Here is a 24,004-nt window from a genome sequence, read left to right on the forward strand (position 1 = left end):
CTAGGCTAATTCTCTGCCTGCGGCGCCTGCACCCCAGGTTCTAGTCCTGGTTGGGGCGCCAGATTCTGTCCTGGTTGCTCCTCTTCCAGTCCAGCTCTCTGCTGTGGCCCAGGAAGGCAGTGGAGGATGGCCCAAGTGCTTGGTTCCCTGCACCCGCATGGGAGACCAGGAGGAAGCACCTGGCTCCTGGCTTCGGATCAGCACAGTGCGCTGGCCGTGGCGGCCATTTTGGGGGTGAACCAGCGGAAGGAAGACCTTTCTCTCTGTCTTTCTCTCTCACTGTTTAACTCTGCCTGTTAAAAAAAAAAAAAAGAAAGAAATTGAAATAAAACCTTTTTATTTCTTACAGGGTGGAGTTGTCCTTGAGACAACTTCTTCAAAGTGTTTTTGTATTCTTTCAATCCCCAAAGTAGCAGTTAATGAGAGCTTACTCTGTCCAACTTGTTGCAGGCTCTGGGGATACAGCAGTGAACGGAACAGGCATGAGTTCCCTCCTTACAAAACCCATTGAGGACAGAGACCCACAAGGCAGATCAGTACATGATTGCAAACTTTCCAGGAACAAAGAGGAGTGTGTAGATATTTTTCACTATTACCAAGGAGACAGCTTCTGTTAGAGGATGGAGACCTGTGTTCCTTGTCAATGGCCTCAGAGACTTGTCAGTCTGTGCTCGTGCTTGGGAACAGGGACTGGGAGGGTTCCGGATGTTTCCATCATTGTCAGAAATTCAATAAATACTTAGTAAAAGTCAAGTTATTCAGGCCTGGGGTAGGACAGGAGATGAATAGAAGTTTCCCTGACTTTGGTTTCGCCATCTTGAAAGACAGGACATACCAGAGAACACACAGAGAAAACACTGATAAAACTGAGTGTAAATCAACATGTGAGAGAAGTTCTGAGCTCTATCTGATAAGAGTGTTACTTGAATAAGGTTTCTAGGGATAAGAAGTAAGGATTTGCAAAGTAGAGAGACAGTGGGAAGAAGAAAAGCAATCTAGTTAAAAGACGAGGTATTTCCATTTCAGTATTTCAAGGATAAGGGCAATTCTGAGACCTGCAGAAAGTGTGGGCTAAAGCAAAGAATTCAGGTGGGAAAGTTATGCATTTAACAGCCATTGGAGAATTTACACCATGGTTGAAACTGTACCTGTTGCTATGAATAAATATGAATAAAAATCACTACTTTAAAGCATCTTTGAGTTCTGTAGTAGAGACAGGTAGGAAATGAAGCAATTATAAGAGTGTAAAAAGCGTAGGAGGAATGATGAGGAAAGCCCTGCACATCTTTTCAGTTTCCAGGCAGAGGTGGAAATGGGCAATTAGTTACAGCAGCAGACATGGGATTATAATGGAAATAGAAGCAATATTAGATTTGTGAAGGATTCAGTTTCCTAGTCAAATTATTTTATTCTGCTTCTCAACTGTTGTAGATTGTTAGACAGCTAAGTTTTAAACTTTAAATTGTTTTAAAAGAGTATTATTCAAATGTTATACAGTGTATAAAGCAAAACGTTCTGATTTATTTTAAAGTTGTTCCTTAGGTATGGCCCATTTTTATATACATGTACATACTTCTTAAAAAGCACAATGGTGACCATGATAGTGAGAAAATGAACAAGCAAGTAAGCAAGCACTCTCTCCCATACACTGGTTCACTCTCCGAACACCCAAAAGAGCCAGAGCTTGGCCAGGTGGGCGCCTGGAACTCGGCGCCACGTGGGTGGCAGGAGCCTAACTTAACTACTTGAACCATCAGGGCTGCTGCTGAAGGTCTCCATTAGCAGGAAGGTGGAGTCAGAAGTCATAACTGGCACCACCCAGGCACTCCAATGTATGCTGAGGGCATCCTAATCACTGGGCTACATACCAGCCTCCTGCCACACACTTTCATCTCTTAGCAAAACATAGCAAACATCTTTGTCAGTATGTGTTGGTTTACACTATTAAAAAATATTTTATTATATAGATATACCTTAAACTTTCTTTTTAAAAATTTATTTATTTGTAAGGCAGAATGGCAAGAGAGGTAGAGCTCACTCCTCTCTGCTGGTTCACTTACCAAATGGCTACAATGGCTGGGGCCAGGCTGAGTCCAGGAGGCAGGAACTCCACCCAGATCTCCCACATGGGTGGCTGGACCCCAACTACTTTTTTTTTTAAGATTTATTTTACGTATTTGAAAGACAGAGTTACAGAGAGAGGTAGAGCCAGAGAGAGAGAGAGGTCTCCCACCTGTTGGTTCACTCCCCAAGTGGTTTCAACACCCAGAGCTAAGCTGATCTGAAGCCAGGAGCCAGGAGCTTCTTCCAAGTCTCCTACACGGGTGCCAGGGTGCAAGCACTTGGACCATCTTTTACTGCTATCCCAGGACATAGCAAAGAGCTGGATCAGAAATGGAGCAGCCAGGACTTGAACCAGTGCCTATACGGGATGCTGGTGCAGGCCACAGCTTTAAACCCACTGTGCCACAGCACCGGCCCCCCACTCAGCTTATCATCTGTTGCTATCCCAGGTACCATGGCAGGACACTAGATCAGAAGAGGAGCTGCTGGGACTCAGCTGGCACTCTGATGTGGGGTGTGAGTATTGCAAGCAGCAGCTTCCTGCACAACACTACCTGCTCATCCTATTTATTAAAATAAATCTGAGGATGTAAAATACCTGGAGAAAGTATTTTTAAAGATTTAAAAAATTATGAAAGTCAAATGATCTGGAGGAAAATCTGTAGATTTTCATTCATGACACGTTTAATACAAATAAGTGGTCTTTATACGCTCATCGAGGCTTGTCTTTTTGAATATTTGCCAATATGCTAGGTAGAAAGTGGTACATCACTGTTAGCTTTACTTTATTTCACCTTTTTTCCTAGTGAGGTAGAATACCTATTCATAGACATGAACATACATTTCATTACCTCTGCATACATGACTCATGACTAGCTTGTGCATTGTCTTTTGAGTTTTTAAAAGAATTGGTGTGGTTATCTTTTTCTTGATCGTTTGTAAGAGCTGTTGACTTACCTATGTGTTACATGAATCAAAATTAGATACTAGGGATAGTAAGCAAACATACATAATTAAATATTAACGTGGTTGTTGTACCTTAGAATTGTTTCTCCATCTTGCTATTTGTTTCTCAATATATTGTCTTCTGTCATATAAAGGTGCAATTTGTTTTATCAAATTTTTAAATCAAATTCTTCCTTTATTATTGCTTGGTTTGACGTTGTGCTTAGAAAGAAAAGCATAACCAGGTCCTCTTCTCCCGACAAGAACAGGGGAATGTGGTGTGGTGCGAAGACCAAGGATTAAGACTCTACCTCTCTCTGTAACTATCTTTCAAATAAATAAAATAAATTTTTTTTAAAAAAAAGACCCAGAGTTTGAGTTTACATTGGTTATAGGACAGTTATGGTACCCAATTTGCATATCGCACAAACATTTACTCGGCACAGTCTGCATTCGCAAAAGGGGGGAAGAAGCAGCCGCCTCAGATGTTGCTGTAAGGATTAGCCTGCCTGGCACACACAGGCATCCAAGGAGTGTTAATTCGTTTTCCTTCACGCCCAGCGGGGCATCCATTAATTGCCAAAAGTGGCCGCCTGCCCGACGAGGACTAAAATAAAAGGTTGGGAGGTGTAAATTTCGGTGCGTTTACATTCCAGCGGTCTTTCAGGGGCTTGCAGAAGCACTCCATTAAACTACAAGTCCCATAATGCACATAAAAGGACCATAAAGTTTCCGCGCAGGCAGCTCTCGTGGCCTGGGGGAGGGCGGAGAGCCAAACACTTTCTGTTTTCCGGATTTTTCCTCGTTAAGACAGCCTCCCTCCACCTTCCACGTGGGCCCGCTTCCTCCCGGAGGCCAGCTTCCCAGGTTGCAGAGTGAGGCCAAAGCTACCACCGCCGGAAACACTGTCACTACCGCACCGTTCATCAGAAAACGAGCCGTGAGACCTCTGTTGAATAACCCACCCACTGTCGCGTGAGGGGAGACAGAAATAATCCGCACAACCGTGTCCAGTGGCCACTCGTGCCCGGCGCGCGCCGCAGGGCCACGGCTTCGGGGCGCCCCATCCCTCCCGCACCGGCTCGCAGGCGCCTGGGCGGCCGCCGCGCTCCGCGGCTCCTCAGAGTTTCGCGCCGCGGCAGACGCGGCGGCGGCGCGCGCCCCCCGAGCCCACGCGGCCGGCAGCCGGCGCGGCGCTGCCCGGTCACCGTCGCGGGCTCGCGGCGGCCCGGGCCGGGGGAGGGGCGGGAGGAGGGGCTCCTCCGGGAGCGGCGGGGAATTCCCCCTTCCACCGAACGTTCCCGATTGTTCACCGTCCGCACGTCAGCAGCAGGGGGTAATCCCCGACTCCAGCTGCTCCTGACGTCACCGCGCGGAGCCACCGCCCCCAGCACGTCCCAGCCTCCGGGGGCTCCTTGGGGCCCCGCCCCCAGGCTTGGCCACGCCCCTCCCTTCCCCCAGTCGCTCGACGTAGAGGGCGGAGCTTCTCGGACCGGGGCGTGAGCGGTTGCTTGGGCCAGAAGGTTCTCTGGTAGAGGCGCTCCTCCTGCTGCTCCGCCCCACAGATTCGTTCGCAGAGCTTCTTCCACACCCTTTCTCCCTCCTTCTTCTCCTCGCCCCGCCTTCCCGCCCTTCTCCTCAACCCCTCTGGTTCCTTCCCCGCCTCACCACCTTCCACGATCTCGCGAGACTTGGCCCAGAACATTGCGGATCGGATCGGCGCCATTTTGGGACTGAGACTGGTTGTGGGGGAGGGAAAAGCGGCAAAAGGGGATTATTCAAAGTACCGAAAACCTCCTCCCGGGATCGAGCGCAGCGGTACCCCCAGGCCAGGGGCACCTCTGGTGGGGCAGAAGGTAACACCGTCCTCTGTGCTCCGCGCCGGAGTCCGGGGGAGGCGGGGGGTGCCCGTGTCGGCGTTGGGGCTTGAGGGGTCGGGAGCGGCGTTGGCGGCGCGAGGTGTGAGGCTGCCCGCGGACGGGGGGGGGGGGCGGCGGGGAGCGCGGAGGCTGAGGAGAGGGCGGCGCGGGGAGGCCCCTCCAGCTATCGACTCGGGCCGGGTGGAGCGGAGGCGGCGGTTGTGGGCAGGGGTGGGAGGCTTAGCCTCGGCGGCTTGGGGGGGTGTTTGGCTGAGGCTGGGGACGGGTCCGACGCCTTCCGTGCTCGGCTTCCCTCCGTCAGGCCTCCCGCACCGGGCCGCCTGTGTTTGCACCGCTCCTCCCCTCAGAGTGAGGGAGCCGAGGCCGAGCCGGGGCCTTCGCGGTTCCTCCCGCGGCGCCTCGGCGCTCCGCCTGTCCGGGTGTGGGGCACCTGGTGGCGGCCGAGGCGACGGCTCCCTCGGCCGCCCGAGCTCGGTGGGGTCTGAGGGGAGCTGCGTGCGATGGAGGCGGGGGGGACCGCGCTCGCCGTGGTTTCCGAGTGGGGCCCGGCGCCTTCCGCCCCCTCGGGTTTGGGAGAAGGCTGTTGGCTTAACATCGCGGCCATGGGAATCGCCACCTTCGCCCGCCGCTGCCCTGGCGAGCGGGGCAGTCGTCCCTGGCGGGCGCTGTTCGCAGCCGGTCCGCCGTCACTTCCCAGCCACCTCTCCCGCCTCGCTGGGGAAAATCCGCCTCTGGGAGCCCTTGCGATTTGGAGGAGCGTCTGTCTCGCTGCAGACCCAGCCTCCTCTCGCTGCTGCCCCGGGCCAGCACACCTGTCTCTGTTTTCCCTTCCGTGCGCTCAGGCTACTCAGACAAGACCTCTTGCACGCTCGTGTGCTAGTTTCATAGTTGAACTGTTTACTCAAAAAGTGTAAGGACGCTTGCTTATATAATCTCCCAGTGTCTGTCCGCACTCCGTTCCCGGTTGAAATCAGCAGTGGCCCTCCACGAAGCCGCCTCTCTCCCTCCCTCCCCACCCCCCACGCCCCAACGCACAGTTCCAGCCTTTTTTCTAATGGGGTAGACTTTTTAGTGACCGACTGCTTGGGCAAAGCCCTTTGCCAGGCCGCAGTAGGATTTTACAGAAGTTTCTCTCCAGAGCTTGACTCTTTAAGGTGGGGTTTGATTTTTAGCTCCGAATCGGAACTCGTGTGTAATTTTTTTTTTATAACTTTTGCAGGTGATTGGATTACAGATAATGAAGATCATCTTCTAGGTTTTGTGTAAAAGGCCCCGGATATTTCAAGTGGCCATTTTGGAATTACAATGTTTTTGGATAATTTTGCCCCAGAAGTTTATTAAAATTGGCACGAATCATCTCTGAAGTGAATTGACAGTAGTGAACTGTTCAACAAGCTGCTTAAAAAGACACCCAGGCATTTCTTCAGTATTTTTGTTCAAACGGATTATATAAGTGGTTAAAATATTTCTGCTGGTGGTATTTTTGCCTCCCCCCCACCCCTTGTTGGTGTTCTTCAGCCAACACTGTAAGATATGTTTGATTAGTGTACTGAGTAGTTTCAGCAGTTTCAGATTACTGTTTAAATATTGCTGAAGTTTCGTGGCAGTTTATTTTTACCTTTATTAAAAGTTTTAAGAATTTCGACCTCAGGCTTTCTTCATGTCACAATGGGACAGCTTTTCTAAATGAAGACATTAATAGGATACAGAATTTTTTTCTTTTTACCTTTTATTTACATGGAAATTTAAGATGTTGCAGTTTCCCACCAGCATGGTAGTATTGAGATAGCTTATGTGTCTCTGTTTGCTGATATTTAGGAATGCTCTTCAGATGTGAAATTTTCTTTTTGTTTCTGCTTTTTGGCTCATAATTGGATATTTCATCTGGAGCGGATAAATACAACTGACAAATACATGGAATAATAAAGAAGACTTTGATCTTAAACCTAAGGAACTTGGCTAATTCTGCAGATAGCCATATGAAAACTTTAAAACAGAAGTATGGGTAGCTGACTTGGAGTAACTCTATGTCAAATAGTCATAGGTTAAGTATCTTCAAAGAACTTGGATATTATTTCAGAGGATACAAAATAAAAAATCAAACTGGAAAACATAAAGATTACAGAGAAAAAACCAACACCTTCCTGTGCAGTCCTGTTGGAATTTGTAAGTACTATTATGGTGAGCAAATTAAAAGTTCATTTGTAAACTATAATGAGTGTCAAATTTATGCTAGATAATTCTTGGAAACCTTTTAGTTTCTTGTAGTATTGCTTGACTTTAGTTTTCTGGATGTTCTGAAAACAACTATTAACTACTGTCAGTAAATTGTAATACAGAAAAAAAAAATTCAAGGCTCAAGAATATTTCAGATTTAAACAGTAAAATTTAAACGTTTTTATGTTTTTGAAGTGTGAAACTAAATCTGTATAGTCAGTATACACTTTAAGCATTAGAGATTCATAGTAATGGCTAGCAAAACCGAACTAGTATTTCATGTGACTGTATAGCCAGTTTACATTGTAAATGGGTATGTTTTGATGGCCATTTATTATCTAAATGTGATTTTAGTGTTCCAGCGTAGAGTTATGTAGTTTGAAGCATTTTCATAGAGATTTGCTTTTTAATATTTTGTGAAATTGCTTTAAGGCATAACTCTTCCTAACATTGTACTTCATTGTACAAATTGTATTGAAGTGATTTCGTATTTCACGTTACTCCTTAAGATTTTAGTTTCAAAAAGAATAGTGGTTATCAGGAACAGAGAGAAACTGAGCAAACTGAAATAAGAACTCTTAAAAATAACTTAAGAAAATGAGGGTACATTTCTTTTTTCTAGTATGGTTGTGCTAGCATTAAGTTTATGAACACGGAAGACCTTTCTCTCTCTCTCTCATGTCCACTCAGCCTGTCCAAAAAAAAAGTTTATGAACACATTTTTTTAAGTTGAGTATTATAATAGAAATAATCTTTTAGTGATGCTTGTATTTTTCAGAATTGAATGTGTTTTTGGTTACCTTGAGTTACTATATTTTTGAATCAGGCCTTTGGGTACAAGTGTTTCGAAGATGATCCCTAAAATTTGGTTTTTTGAGAAATTAGTATTGCTGAATCAATCAGTATAGCTAGAATTCATTTGAGTTGATTTCATTTAGTTATCTTTTGAAAATATCCTTTATGAAGATGGCTTAATTACTTGTCAATTGCTTATTTATTTCTAAACAGGATGTTTTAGCTAAATTTTTGAATTCAGTTAACTCCTGGAGGGCAAAAGATGTGGTGGAGTCTAAAAGAAACTAGATACTCAGATTCAGAGTCATATGTGGGATTTATTTTCTCCTCCTGTATAGCTGATGAAAGTCCAGGAACTCATTCTGTCGGAATAGACTAAGTTCTGTGTATTTTGTGTTATACCTGTTACAGTACTTCTAGTTTAGTTTCCACACATGGAATTTGTATAAAAATTCATGAGACCATTCTACTCTCCTTCCCTAGGGGGAGCCTGTATTTTAATACATTTCATTTTAATGACTTTTCAAGTTCCTTACCTAATGTGATCAAGAACTTGAACTGAAATCACATAACCTTTTTTCGTGTTGTTTATGATTGCTTTCTTTCAAATTGCCCCTGTTGATATTATTAGCCCAAGCAGTATTATCCAGATAGCTTACTCCAGAGATAGTTTTTAAGAATTAACTTAGATCCTTGACTAGTCTGACATTTTCTGACTTTGTTTACAGAAGTTTAAGGATGGATTTACTTTAATGTTTTGATGAACATTTTCAGTGTTTTATTTTGTGGAGACTGAAATATATGGTATTGCTTGTTATGTAATGGGGGCAGTTGCTGTCCCCCTAGAAAATCTAAAATTAATATAATGGTTGACATTCACAGATGATGATGGTGCCGTGTTTTTCTGTGTACTTTATGTGTGTTTTTTTTACTTAATTTTTACTAGTAATCCTACAAAGAAATACGACTTGTACTGTTAATAGTAAATTAAAAATTAAAAATTTAGGGAAACTGAGATAGGGAGAACATTACTTGGTTAGAATTGGAATCTTTACCAAATCTCTGAGCAGTGTGTACTTTCAATCACTATGCCAAACTTAGCACTGCCTTCTTGTGCATATTGCTGTACTAACTCGTTCTGTTTAGATATTATCCTTGAAATTTTTTATTTTCCTTCCATCCACCTCTTCTCTTTGCTTAATGTTGAGTATAAACTCCTGTTAGAGCCTGGAGATAAGCTAAAAGAAGAGAAACTACTGTTATTGTTACTATTTGTTAATAGCTGTTTGAGTGGTAATTTGGCTAGCCAGAAATTAAAATACAGTTTCAGGTTATGTTTGGATTTCACTTACAACCTCCTTACACAGTTGTGCTATTAAATGCATATTAGTGTTGCTGATATATTAGAATTAAAGTAGAAAGGAATAATAAAGAACAGGAGTGAGCAAAAACCAATCAGTTAAAATAGACCAGGATGAGGATGGGAACTTCTAGTCTGAAAGTAAAATAAGCAGGTTGGAATAGATTCTAAAGAAGTCAGGTTATCTGTTTTTGACCCAGTCATCTTTTTTGTTTAATTTTGACAAAAATGTACAACAGTTTAGATCCAGATAAGGTAATTATGTAGGAAAAGAGGTAATGGATGGGGCTTCTGGCTGGGTTGTAGAAAAAGAGTAATGGAAAGGAGGCTTGTATTCATCTAACCTTTTTTGGCCTTAGGTTCTTCAGTACACTAATGGAAATAATGTCCATGGAGGCTTTTTGTTAATTGTGAAGTGTACTAAAATGTTAAGTTTTATTGTAATCATACTACTTTTAAGATTATACTTAATACATTTTACCAGTTAAACTAGTAGTTATAATAGTCTTTCAGACTTTCTTCCTTCTCTTATTTCTGTTATGGCAAAATCTGCATATTATTCATGGTAATCTAAAATCTGCTTTCTTATTCCCAGTTACATTTACTAGCCTTATTTGGTCTTTGACATAAGAAACAACTAGTTAACTCCTTTGCCTTCAGTCCCTTTCTCCTGCTCTCAGCCTTTTCTGTGGCCAGAGAAACATTCCGAAAATCCTCTACCACCAGTTATGGTCTTACTTATTTTTAAAATGTATGTTAGAATTTGTTTTTATTCTTCTTTGAGTACATGGATAGGAGTGGGAAAACAGTAGCTTCTGGGACTTACTGGAAATTAATAATTTGGGGGGCACTTAGTTTTCTGAGGAGTAGGTCCATTACTTGGACACAAGAGAAAATGTTAAGAATTTCTGTTGAAAAGGTTTGTGACTGGGGCTCTTTTTTTCCTACAGTTTTACCTGCATTTTTCATTTTTGCTAATTGTACCATGTATTAGAATAGTTAGACTTTCCTTTTTTTTTTTTTTTTTGAAATTTATTTATGTATTGATTTGAAAGGCAGAGTGACAGGGAGAGACATGGAAGGTGGGGTCAGGGAGGTGTCTTCCATCTATCTGCTGGTTCAGTCCCCAGATGGCTGCAACAGCCAGGACTGAGCCAGGAGCCAGGAACTCCATCCTGGTCTGCCACATGACCAGCAGGGTTCCAGATACTTGGACTATCTTCTGATGCCTTCCCAAGTGCATTATCAGGAAGCTGGATCAAGAGGAACGAGTGGGACTTGAACTGGCACCTGATAAGGGATGCCTGATAAGGGATGCTTGTATCACCAGTGGCAGCTTAACCCACTATGCTGCAACTCTGGCCTCAGTTTCTTGAGTCATTTTTCTGATTATAGCTTGGTGGGTAGGCAGTGTTTGTGGTTTTTGAATTTCTGCCTTTTAATTCAGCTTTCAGATTAAACCATCTAAACTATATTAAAGTTTTTTACATTTTTTTTTCTTCTAAGCAAGAATAAGTGTTAAAAACTGTGGTTACAAGTAAGTTAGGCTTTGTTTGAAACAGAAGTTGGAAATTTTAAAACTTATTATAAATCTGAAAAATTGTCAGTAGTAGTTATCTTTACACTTGTCTATTAGGAGAAAAGAATTAGTTTTTTTTTCAGTGACCATAAATAATACAAGAGTACTTCAAAGAGTTCGTAGAGTATGGAATTAAAAGGTATTTTCTTTGGTGCAAAGAAAATTATGAAATACATGCATTTGAGGAATCTCCAAAAAGTGCATGATAAAATACTTACTATGAAAACTGCTGGATTTTAAAATTTTTAAAAAATTAATTGAAAGAGATATCTCATATCCTCTGGTTCACTTTGTAAATACCTACAACAGCTGGGGCTGGGCCAGGCCTACCCTAGGAACCAGGACTGCCATCTGAGTTTGTCATATGGATGGTGGGGACCCAGTTACTGGGGCCATCATTTGTTGCCTTCTAGGTGCATTAGCAGTAGGCTGGATCAGAAATGCAGAGTAGCCAGCACTCAACTGAGATTCGGGAATTGGAAGTCATGGCTTAACCCGCCATACCACAACTTCAGCCTCTCAAAATACTGTTCAGTAAATGAGTTTAAAAAAAAAAAAAAACCACAAAAAACAAATTATATCACAATGATTTCTGTGGGTCAGGAATTCAGGAGAAGCTTCTCTTCAGGTCTTCATAACATTTTAGTCAAGGTTATTGGCTAGGGCTACAGTCATTTGAAAGCTTAACTGAGGCTAGAGGATCTTCCAAGATGGCATATGCATAGGGCTGACAGGTTTATGTTGTTTGGAGTTCCTTATGTGTCCTTCTAGCTGTTTTATAATGTTATGGTTATTACTCTCACAGCAAGTGATTTGAGAGGAGAGTGCAGCATCATTTATGACCTGGTCTCAATAGTCACTCTGTCACATTCTGTTATAAGCCGGTTACTAAATTGCTTGAAATCATGGTGAGGAATTTGGCTTTACCTTTTATAAAAGAATTTGTGAACATGTTTAAAAAAAAACTGTTGTAGGAAGCTCTTCAAAACCAATAGTTGCCCAACTAAGCAGCCACATTCTTCAACAGATAGGAGATTGGGCTATTAAGAGGTTAGGGAAAAAAGTATATTCTAAATATGTATGGATTCAGGAAAGTTAAACCTTTCCAGCTGTGGAGTTAAGGATTTTTTTTTTTTTTTTTTTTTTGAGGGGACACCAATCTGGTTAGTGTTGATGGAATTGTTAATTTTAGTAAAATAAGCAAAATAGACCATTTTAGTCATTTTTTTTTTAAAGGTTTATTTCAGAGTTAGGTCTTCCATCCGCTGTTTCACTCCCCAATTTGCTGCAATGGCTGGAGCTGCGTGGATCCGAAGCCAGGAGCCAGGAGCTTCCTCCTGGTCCCCTACATGGGTGCAGGGGTACAGGGGCCTAAGGTCTTGGACCATCTTGTACTGCCTTCCTAGGCCACAGCAGAGAGCTGGATCGGAAGAGGAGCAGCTGGGACTCGTACCAGCACCCATGTGGGATGCCGGCACTGCAGGTGGCTGACTTTACCTGCTACACCACAGCGCTGGCCCCTCCATTTTTTTTTTTTTTTAAGATGTATTTTATTTATTTGAAAGGCAGTTACAGAGAGAGGTAGAGAGAGGTCTTCCATTCCACTGGTTCACTCCCCAAATGACCGCAATGGCCGTACCTGAGCTGATCCGGAGCCAGGAGCTTCCTCTGGGTGCAGGGGCCCAGGGACTTGGGCCATCTTTCCCAGGCCATAGCAGAGAGCTGGATTGGAAGTGGAGCAGCCTGGTCTTGAACCAGTGCCCATATGGGATGCTGGCGCTGCAGGCTGGGTCTTTAACCCACTGCACCACAGAGTTGGCCCCTAAATTTGCATGTTTTTAAAAAGATTTATTTATTTGATAGATAAAGTTACAGAGAGAGAGAGAGGTCTTACATCCGCTGGTTCACTCTCCAGATGGCCTCAACAGCCGGAGCTGGGCTGATCTGAAGCCAAGAGCCAGGAGATTCTTCCAGGTTCTCCACATGGGTGCAGGGGCCCAAAGATTGGGCTTTTTTTTTTTTTTTTTTATTTACTCATTTGAAAGGCAGAGTTACAGAGAGGGAGAGGAAGGGAGAGAGAGAGAGAGAGAGAGAGAGAGGTCTTATATTCACTGGTTTACTCCCCCAGATAGCCGCAACAGCCGGAGCTTCGCTGATCCGAAGCCAGGAGCTTCCTCCGGGTTTCCCATGAGGTGCCAGGGCCCAGGGGCCTGGGCCATCTTCTGCTTTCCCAGGCTGTATCAGAAACAGAGCAGCGGGGACTTGAACTGGCACCCATATGGGATGCCGGAACTGCTGGCAGGGGCTTTACTCCACAGCGCTGTCCCCAGATCACTTTATTTTTTTGAAAAAGTAGTACTTCACAAGGTTATCATTAGAATCAAGTGATACAAAGAATGCAAAAATGCTTTGAAATTGAAAAATGATAATAAACATTTTTAGTAATGTTATGGCTGGTTGCACAGATGGTAGTGGTTTAGACCATATGATTCCCCCAGAGGGAGAGATTGTAAACTGGGTAACAATATAAGTTGAAGGAACAGGACCAAGTAGAAACCAGATATGTTAGATTGCATCGTATGTGACACATTTAAAATGGGCCAGCATTGTGGTGCAGTGGATTAAGCTGCCTTTTGCAATGTTGATATTCCAGGTTGGAGTGCTGGTTTGAGTCTTGGCTACTCTGATTCTGATCCAACTTCGTGCTGATGTGTCTGGGAAAGCTGCTGAAGATGGCCCACATATTTGGGCTTCTGTAACCTGTATTGGAGAGCAGGATGGAGTTCCTGGCCTTGGCTTCTCCCAGTCCTGGTTGTATTGGGCATTTGAGTAGTGAACCCATGCATGGAAGATCACTGTCATCTTCCTTTCCCTGCTGCTCTGCTTTTCAAATAAATAAATCTTTGATAAAAAGTTGTTGAAACACATGGGATTATATGCCTAGGATAATATTTAGTGTAATCTGTGATATGGTATTATAGATTTAAATGACATCTTGATTTATTTTTGATTTATTTGAAAGACTAAACTAGAAAAGGAAAGACAGAGAAAGATCTTCCATTGGCTGATTCACTCCCCGGATGGCGCTGGATGGTCGGAGCTGGGCCAGGCCGGAGCCAGAACTGGGTCTCCCGTGTGCGTGGCAAGGGCCCAAATATTTGGACTATCTTTTGTTGCTTTCCCAGGTGTGTTATCGAGCAGCTGGACCTGAAGCTGAGCAGCTGGGAGCTGAACCAGTGCTCTGATAACGTATGCTGGTGTTGAAGGCATCCTCTGAATGTCACAATTTTTGTTTTTTAAAAATTTATTTACTTATTTGAAAGGCAGAGTTTTGGAGAGAGGAGAAGAGAGAGCGCGATCTTCAATGTGCTGTTTCACTTTCCAGATGGCTCAAACGGTCTGGCCCAGCCCAGGAAGCTCTTCACAGTCTTCCACATGGGTGACGGGGCCCAAGCATCTTCGCTGCTTTTACCTAGGCCATTAGCAGGGAGCTGGATGGGAAGTGGAACAGTCAGGACTCATACAGGATGCCCTTGCTCATATGGGATGCTGGTGTCACAGGTGGCAGCTTGATCATCTGTGCCATCATGCTGGCTCCTAGATTTGCAATTTAAATGCCTTCTTGACTTCCTCTGAATGTCACATTTAACTGTCTAAAAGGATGCTCTTCTTCCTCAGCCCCATGCCTTCTCTTTTCCCATCTAAGTAAATGGTTGTAAAATTCACCTCTTTATTCAAGTGCCTGGGAAAAATATAAAACATTAGCATATCTGTTCTACCTTTAAAGTCTTCCATGTATATCGATTTTTATCCCTTTGCCACTAGACTTGTCCAAGCTTTGTTTCTTTAGCTGAACTCTTGAGGTAACTGCTTAGCTTTTTTTCTTGTGCAATTTTTGCAGTACAGTTCATTATTCAGAGAGAATTATCCTTTTTTTTTTTTTTTTTTTTGACAGGCAGAGTGGACAGTGAGAGAGAGAGAGAGAAAGGTCTTCCTTTGCCGTTGGTTCACCCTCCAATGGCCGCCGCAGCCGGCGTGCTGTAACCAGCGCACCGCGCCGATCCGATGGCAGGAGCCAGGTACTTATCCTGGTCTCCCATGGGGTGCAGGGCCCAAGGACTTGGGCCATCCTCCACTGCACTCCCTGGCCACAGCAGATAGCTGGCCTGGAAGAGGGGCAACCGGGACAGAATCCAGTGCCCCAACCGGGACTAGAACCCGGTGTGCCAGCGCCGCAAGGTGGAGGATTAGCCTAGTGAGCCGCGGCGCCGGCCGAGAATTATCCTTTAAAAATGGTAATCAGATTGTGTAATTTTTCTGCTTAGAGTCTTCTCCATTGGACCTAAAAATAACATGCACACTCTAGCATGAAAGAATCTGCATTTGTTTCTTCACTTTCTCTGCAACCCTGTTTACTGTCCCATTAGCCTTTGGCTTTCCATCTCTTCCTTTAACACACTGGACATTTTCCTTCCAGTCTTTGGGCTTTTATATTTGCTTTTTCTCTCTTCTTCCAGTATTTAGTTTCAGCTGAAAGTCTTCCTTCTCAGACTTTGTCTAGCTACTCTTGTAAAAAGTGTGCCACTGCTTCTACACTCTTTCACATCATTTGTTCTACTTACTATCTTATTATTTCATTCAAAGCATAGTATGTAATTATCTTACTCTGCGTTGCCCATCTCTGTCATATAAAATTTCTGCAGGCAGAGACCTTATGCCTTGTATCGTTTGTTTATTGTATTCTTAGTGCAGTTGCAGAGTATAAGAATTATCAGGGGCCTGCGCCGCGGCTCAGTAGGCTGATCTCCGCTTGCGGCGTCGGCACCCCAGGTTCTAGTCCCGGTCGGGGCGCCGGATTCTGTCCCGGTTGCCCCTCTTCCAGGCCAGCTCTCTGCTGTGGCCCTGGAAGGCAGTGGATGATGGCCCAAGTCCTTGAGCCCTGCACTCGCATGGGAGACCAGGAAAAGCTTCTGGCTTCTGGCTTCAGATCGGCGCAGTGCGCCGGCTGCAGCGGCCATTGTGGGGTGAACCAACGGCAAAAAGGAAGACCTTTCTGTCTCTCTCACTGTCCACTCTGTCAAAAAAAAAAAAAAAAGAATTATCAGTTTTTTTTTTTTTTTCATTTAGAATTGGGTAAGTGCTGTTGTCATTCTAGCACCTCTGTTTAACTGCTTATGGTGTGGTTCAAATCTATTGTTAAAGGATTTCTTGTACCCAAGCTAATTTGTTAGATCATTTAGAAGCTGTTTTATATGCCTAGATTTAAATGATATATATATATATATGTTAGCGTCTAGTTTTTTTTGCTAGATTCAAGATTGAATTTGCTGTTAGCTTTCTGGAGGGATTGCGTAATAGACTTACTTTATTTAATAACTGTTACCTTTAAGAATTTTTAACCACCTTGCGCCCCCCCCCCTTTAAAAAAAAAAAAAAAGATTTATTTATTTATTTGAAAGTCAGAGTTACACAGAGAAAGGAGAGGCAGAGAGAGAGGTCTTCTACCCACTGGCTCACTCCCCAAATGGCCGCAATGGCTAGAGCTGCGCCGACCCAGAGCCAGGAGCTTCTTCCGTGTCTCCCATACGGTGCAGGGGCTGAAGGATATGGACCATCTTCAGTTGCTTTCCCAGGCCATAGCAGAGAGCTGGATTGGAAGTGGAGCAGCCAGGACTTGAATCGGTGCTCACATGGTATGCTGGCACTGCAGGCGGCAGCTTTACACGCTGCACTACAGCGCTGGCCCTAAATTTTCCCCCGTTTTAAACTGTTGAATTGCTGGGATTGAAACCTAAGTTGATTGTCCTCTAAAATACATATATTTTTAGGTTTCAAGAAATGACTGAAATATGTGAGTGAACAGAATTTTAGACTCACTATTTTCAGAGATTAGGAAGCTATGACTATTTATAGTAGTGTATTTAAAGAAAAAGAAAATAAAACATTCCCAAATTTCTTTATCTTTGGAATTTAAAATTTCTTTTTTTAAATGATTCATTTATTTGTTTATTTGACAGGTAGGGTTATAGACAGAGACAGAGAAAGGGTCTTCCTTCTGCCGATCCGAAGCCAGGAGCCAGGTGCTTCTTCCTGGTCTCCCATGCGGGTGCAGGGACCGAAGGACTTGGGCCATCCTCCACTGCCCTCCCAGGCCACAGCAGAGAGCTGGACTGGAAGAGGAGCAACCGGGACTAGAACCCAGCGCCCATATGGGATGCTGGTGCCGCAGGCAGAGGATTAGCCAAGTGAGCCATGGTGCTGGCCTCTGGAATTTCAAATTTCTTGTGTGATACTGTTTTGGTTCTTTGTTAAAGCATGTTACAGATAACCTTGTAAGGGGCTTATTTATTAAAGCTCTAAAAGGATGCTAAATAAACTTGGCCATTACAGGGGGTTGTCAGTTGAGGGGTGAAATTGTTTTTGGGATACTAGCTAGGGTGAACACTTGATAAACAGATTAACCTGCTAATGAAGATAATCTAAGGACTTTTCCCCATGGAAGCTAGGGGCCTTAATCTTTTTCATTGAACTGTAGTAGTTTCAGATTTTTCAAATGAATGGGTTTTTAGTTTCTCTCCTATTAGAATGAGTTCCTTTTTATAGGGACCATGTGGGAATGGTGACTAGAGTGAAAATACTTAAGGTTAGTCCTATTAAGACCTTATAAGAAAAAAAAAAGACCTTATAAGTACTTAATTTACTGAGAGGATAGTGTGTTTTGAGGACAGGGTTAGTTGGGTTACCCAATTATGACTGGGGTGACAGCCCAGGTCACCAAGATTTTACCTGTTTAAACTATTGACAGTTTTATTTTGGTTGAGCTATAGCTCAAAGACAATGCTTGAAAAATAAGACTAAAACTCACAATTTAGGGAATTATTTATAACTGTTATTAAGGCTAAAGTTCATGTATATTAGATAAGCTCTCTACCAAACGTATCTTGGGCTATTTATGTTATGTATATATGCATGTGCTTAAGAGTTTCAGCTGGTTGGCGCCATGGCTCAGAAGGCTAATCCTCTGCCTGCGGCGCCGGCACACCGGATTCTGTCCCGGTTGCTCCTTTTCCTGTCCAGCTCTCTGCTGTGGCCCGGGAGTGCAGTGGAGGATGGCCCAAGTCCTGGGGCCTTGCACCCGCATGGAAGACCACGAGAAAGACGTGGCTCCTGGCTTCGTATCAGCGCAGTGCGCCAGCTGCAGCGGCCATTGGGGAGTGAACCAATGGAAAAGGAAGACCTTTCTCTCTGTCTGTCTCTCTAACTGTCCACTCTGCCTGTCAAAAAATAAATAAATAAAAAGAAAAGAGTTTCAGCTACCACTGACTGGTATTGCATTGGTACTGGGAACTTGAAAGGTTCTTCACATCTATATCAAAATCTGTTTTATTGTGAAAAGATGATGTCAACTTCCTGGGAATATGATAGGGACTAAATGAGATAATGAGGTCTTAGCAAATTATAAATATATTTATTACATATTTTTAATATTGTCATTACCATTTGAATTTCCCAAATTTTTCACTGCGTATCAAGGATTGTGTTTCTTATTAGTGCTGGATTAACTTGTCATATAGTTAGACATGTTTTATTCAACGATTTATTTATTTTAAAGACTTAGGGAGGGACAGAGAATGAGCAATATGCTTATGTGCTGATCTCTCATGAAATGCCTGCAACCACTGAGTCTGGGCCAAGCTGAAACTACCTGAAAACTCCATTTGGGTCTCTCTTAATGGGTGGTAGGGACCCGGTTACGGGGGCCATCCTTGCTGCCTTCCCAGGCTCATTAGCAGGAAGCTGGATGGGAAACAAGGTAGCTGGGACTAAATTTTTTTTTTTTTTTTAACTTTTTTGAAAGAGTTACAGAGATGCAGAGACAGAGGTCTTCCATCCCATCAATGGCTGCAACAGCCAGAGCTGAGCTGATCTGAAGTTAGGAGCCAGGAGCTTCTTCCTAGTCTCTGATGTGGTTGCAGAGTTCCAAATCCAGGAGCCAGTAGCATCTTCTGGGTCTCCCATGTAGATACAGGGGCCCAAGGACTTGGGCCATCTTTTGTTGCTTTTTCAGGCCATAGCAGAGAGCTGGATCAGAAGTGAAGCAGCAACTGGTGCCCATATGAGATGCCGGCACTGCAGGCCAGGGCTTTAACCCACTGCGCCACAACACTGGCCCCCTAGCTATGTGATGCAGTGGTCCCAAGTGGTAGCTTAACCTGCTGTATCACAGTGTCCAGCGTTGAGGTCATTTTGAATTCATGTATACAGTGCAAGTTACAAAAGGTAATAGTGTTTTTAGGGAAAAGTCACCTATCCCATAGCCTAGCAATTGTTCTTTTCTGAAGAAACCACGCCTGGTTTCTCTTCCTTCCTTTCCTCTCCCTCTCCCTCTCCCTCTCCCTCTCCCTCTCCCTCTCCCTCTCCCTCTCCCTCTCCCTCTCCCTCTCCCTCTCCCTCTCCCTCTCCCTCTCCCTCTCCCTCTCCCTCTCCCTCTCCCTCTCCCTCTCCCTCTCCCTCTCTTTTCTTTCTTTCTTATTTATTTATTTATTTATTTATTTATTTTATTTGATAGGTAGAGTTACAGACAGTGAGGAGAGACAGAGAAAGGTCTTCCTTCCGTTGGTTTAGTCCCCAAATGTTTGCAACAGCTGGAGCTGTGCCGATCTGAAGCCAGGACCCAGGAGATTCTTTCGGGTTTCCCATGTGGGTGCAGGGGCCCAAGCACTTGGGCCATCTTCTACTGCTTTCCCAGGCCACAGCAGAGAGCTGGATTGGAAGTGGAGCAGCCAGGACTAAAACTGGCACCCATATGGGATGCCGGCACCACAGGTGGAGGATTAACTTAATCTGCCATGGTGCCGGCCCCACGACTGGTTTCTTAAATATTTTTCTAGAGCAACTTCTATATGTACAACTGTAAGCACAGGTACGTCTTTCTCATACATAGTTGCGTGATGCTTTACTCTTCATCCTTAGAAGATTTATTTTATTTGAAGGCTGAGTTACAGAGGAGGAGGGAGAGAGTCTCCCATCTGCCTGATTCACTCCCAGCCCAAGTGGCTGCAACTGCTGGGGCTGGGCCAGGCAGGGCCAGGCAGGGCCAGGCAGGGCCAGGAGCTGCTTCTGGGTCTCCTTGTGGGTGCAGAGGCTCAGGTGAAAAGCTGACTTCCACTGCTTTCATAGGTTCAGGCAGTAGCTTGACCAGGTTTGCTACAATGGTGGCCCCTGGGTGAGTTACCTTTATTGGCCGTATATTTATTTAACCAGACCTCTATTGATGTACAATAGATAAGGCTTGTTTTTTGGTTGTTGTTATGAACAATAGTAATCAGTAGTGTTGTAAATCCTGGGTAACTTTTTTTCAGATTTTTATTTCGTTATTTGAAAGACAGAGTTATAGAGAGGCAGAGACAGAGTGAGAGGTCTTCGATCCACTGGTTTACTCCTCAGGTCTGTAGCCAGGAGCCAGGAGCTTCTTCCAGGTCTCCCACGTGGTTTCAGGGGCCCAAGGACTTGTGCCATCTTCTGCTGCTTTCCCAGGCACATTAGCACAGAACTGGATCAGAAGTGGAGCAGCCAGGACTGGAACTGGTGCCCATATGAGATGCTGACACTGCAGGCAGGGGCTTTAACCCACTGCCCTCAGCGCTGGCCCCTGATACTTTTTAACTTTGAGTGAGTGAGTGAGTGAGCCTTCCCTTATCAGCTGGTTTACATTGAGAGGTATGGGTTGGGAGCAGGCAACTCAATCCAAGTCCCCCACCTTGGTGGCACGAACCCAATTACTTGAGCCACAACCCCTCCCTCCCCGATGTGCATTCAGTGATAAGTCGAGCCTGAGAGGGAGTAGCTGTAGTGTTTGTTACAAGATATACCAGTAATGTGAGGTATTTGATTAGCCCTGGAAAGAAAAAAAAGGGCAGTATTCTTTAATGGATTGAATGAGATAAGCATTTACAGGTGACTGCCCCTTCACCTTATTCATTTTATATATTGCTACCAGATTGATTTATTTTCTGAAAGCACATTTTCAGATGTGTAATTGCAACCTTAAATTGTCTAAATAGTTGCCTACTGAATTTAATTTCTAATTTCTCTCTCTTTTTTTTTTAAAGATTTATTTATTTATTTAAAATAGTTACACAGAGGAGAGGCAGAGGGAGAGAGGGAGGTCTTCTGTCCGCTGGTTCACTCTCCAGTTGGCCACAATTGCCGGAATTGCATTGATCCAAAACCAGGAGCTGGCTGCAGGGGCCCAAGGACTAGCGCCATCTTGGACTGCTTTCCTAGGCCATAGCAGAGAGCTAGATTGGAAGTGGAGCAGCCAAGTCTCAAACCGGTGCCCATATGGGATGCCAGCGCTTCAGGCCAGGGCGTTAACCCACTGTGCCACAGCAGCAGCCCCTCTCTTTTAACTTTTGCTGTTCAAGGCTTTCTAGGTACTAACTCCCCAAAGTATTTTCTGTTTTTGAATTTAGATATACCTGGAATATACTAAGCAGTATTTGGTTGATCTCTTTGCTATTTCCTTGATGTGTTGGGAGATTGGTAATTAGACCTGTTTGTTCCCTATACATTTGTAGCAGAATGGGTTAGTACCATTTAGAAAGGATGTTACCTTTGAATATTTAGTTGTTTTAAGAGGCTTGTACAAAAAATACTACTAGGGATGCCGCCTGCAGTGCTGGTATCACATTTGTGTGCCGGTTCAAGCCTGGGCTGCTCCACTTCCTATCCCGCTCTCTGCTGTGGCCTGGGAAAGCAGTGGAGGATGGCCCAGGCCCTTGGGCCCCTGTACCCGTGTAGGAGACCAAGAAAAAAGCTCGTGACTCCTGTCTTCGGATTGGTGCAGCTCCAGCCATTTCGACCACCTGGGGAGTGAACCAGTGGATGCACGACCTCTCTCTCTCTGCCCCTCTGTAGCTCTGCCTTTCAAATGAATAAATAAATCTTTAAAAATAACTCCTTTAAATTCTTAAAAGACTGTTCCTTTGCCATCTCTCCCTCCCTTACCCTTGCCTGCCTGCTTTTCTTTTTCTTCCTCCCTCTCTACCTCCCTCCTTCCTTCCTGTCTTTCTGTCTGTCTTAAGGCAGACAGGTTATAGGTAGACAGATTTTGCATCCGCTGGTTCACTCCCCAGATGGCCGCAATGGCTGGAGCTGGGCTGATCTGAAGGTGGGAGCTAGGAGCTTCCTCCGAGTCTCTCACACTGGTGCAGGGGCCCAAGGAAGTGGACCATCTTCCACTGCTTTCCCAGGCCACTAGCCAGGGCTTCAACCTGCTGCACTGCAGCAATGGCCCTGCCTTTTTTCAGCTTTAGAATCCTACAGCCAAGGCATGGGTGCAGGCAGGGAAAAACAGTTATAATTTATTTCCTGCCTGTATTTGTGCTTGAGGAGATGATTTCATTGTTGCTTAATTAAAACAAAAAGATTTACTGTTTTGTGCCTTAGGCTAAATACATTTGAAAATATTAAATAATGAATGCTTCCTTTTTATCTTAAGGGATGGTACATTAGTAGCTCCTTGGTAATTATATTAACCACTGTCTTTAAAAAAGTTAAATTCTGTAGCATATGAGATAATTGTCGTTTGTGCATGATAGTTCTTGGTCATCCTGAAGCTGTATAGACTTAAGCTTATTTTTTTACATATTGTTATTCCAGTTGAACTAAACCATCTCTGTAGTTTTTTATAATACACCAGTACTTTCTTTTTTTTTTTTTTTTTTTTTTTTTGACAGGCAGAGTGGACAGTGAGAGAGAGAGACAGAGAGAAAGGTCTTCCTTTGCCGTTGGTTCACCCTCCAATGGCCGCCGCGGCCGGCGCACCGCGCTGATCCAATGGCAGGAGCCAGGAGCCAGGTGCTTTTCCTGGTCTCCCATGGGGTGCAGGGCCCAAGCACCTGGGCCATCCTCCACTGCACTCCCGGGCCACAGCAGAGAGCTGGCCTGGAAGAGGGGCAACCGGGACAGAATCCGGCGCCCCGACCGGGACTAGAACCCGGTGTGCCGGCGCCGCTAGGCGGAGGATTAGCCTAGTGAGCCGCGGCGCCGGCTATAATACACCAGTACTTTCTCATGATTGATGAAACTCACAGGTTAAACCAGGCATCTCTTGTTGTAAGGTTATTTTTCTTGGGAATCACTACTTCATAAGATGGATGTATTGTTGTACAAATACAGAAATTTCCTAAATTTATAAAATAGAATTAAGAATAAAGGTATTTTGGTTATGTCCTTAACATTTTTTGGAAGGGTACAGGAGAATGGATTTGGCCACTTTGAGTAATTTCTGCCAGAAAGTTTGAGTGATAATAGTAGTGAAAAAGTATGACTTGAGGTAGAAGGACCTGGGTTAATATTGTCCAGGTTCTGGCCGGCGCCGCAGCTCAATAGGCTAATCCTCCACCTAGCGGCGCCGGCACACCGGGTTCTAGTCCCCGTCCTGTCGTGGCTCCGGATTCTTTTCCGGTTGCCCCTCTTCCAGGCCATCTCTCTGCTGTGGCTTGGGAAGGCATTGGAGGATGGCCCAAGTGCTTGGGCCCTGCACCCCATGGGAGACCAAGAGAAGCACCTGGCTCCTGCCTTTGGATCAGCGCGGTGCGCCAGCCGTGGTGGCCATTGGAGGGTGAACCAACGGAAAAAAGGAAGACCTTTGTCTCTGTCTCTCTCACTATCCACTCTGCCTGTCCAAAAAAAAAAAAAAAAAAAAAAAGTCCAGGTTCTGTCATTCATTGATTGGATATCTTAGGGATAAATTACTGAAATCTTCTGTAATTCTGTCCCTTTCCCTTTGTCATTTAAATTGATCCCAGCATTTTTCATAAAGCCTATTTATTTGATTTGATCCCTCACAATATTGACACTGTTCTTATGGAAAAGTACATCATAGAATAAAAACTGATTATACACACATCTTTTCTGAAAGGGTTTGAGGCAGCAACCACCATGTTTTACAATTATTGTTAACTCTATTAGTTGGTTAGCTGTTATGAGGCAGGATTTGCCCTCCTGAGCCATATATCTTCCAGTGCTTAGCTCATATTCTTTGTTAAGTAAATAAGTTGATTTGAATTACATTTCATCCCAGTTAACCCACAGTATTTGAGTATAATTCTAAAATAAAAATTATCTTTAGATTCCATAGACTGATTTAGCTTGCTT

At 44.2% G+C, this 24,004-nt stretch overlaps 1 protein-coding gene across 6 annotated transcripts in view; it reads left to right on the top strand.

Annotated features, from left to right (window-relative positions):
• Nucleotides 1–4,426: 4,426 nt before the first annotated feature.
• GPBP1 (GC-rich promoter binding protein 1) overlaps nucleotides 4,427–24,004 on the top strand; it is an 80,112-nt gene continuing 60,534 nt past the window's right edge. For 2 of the 6 annotated variants that reach the window (XM_008262232.4, XM_070056723.1), the window contains exons 1-2: nucleotides 4,467–4,865; nucleotides 6,109–7,070. The gene's annotated coding sequence lies outside the window, so the exon portion shown is untranslated. Of the gene's footprint in view, nucleotides 4,866–6,108; nucleotides 7,071–24,004 lie in introns of all 6 variants that reach the window. The other 4 variants (XM_070056725.1, XM_070056726.1, XM_008262231.4 and 1 more) reach the window with 3 other exon arrangements.

Source organism: Oryctolagus cuniculus, chromosome 14 (genome assembly GCF_964237555.1).
Source record: "Oryctolagus cuniculus chromosome 14, mOryCun1.1, whole genome shotgun sequence".
Classification (NCBI taxonomy): Eukaryota; Metazoa; Chordata; class Mammalia; order Lagomorpha; family Leporidae; genus Oryctolagus; species Oryctolagus cuniculus.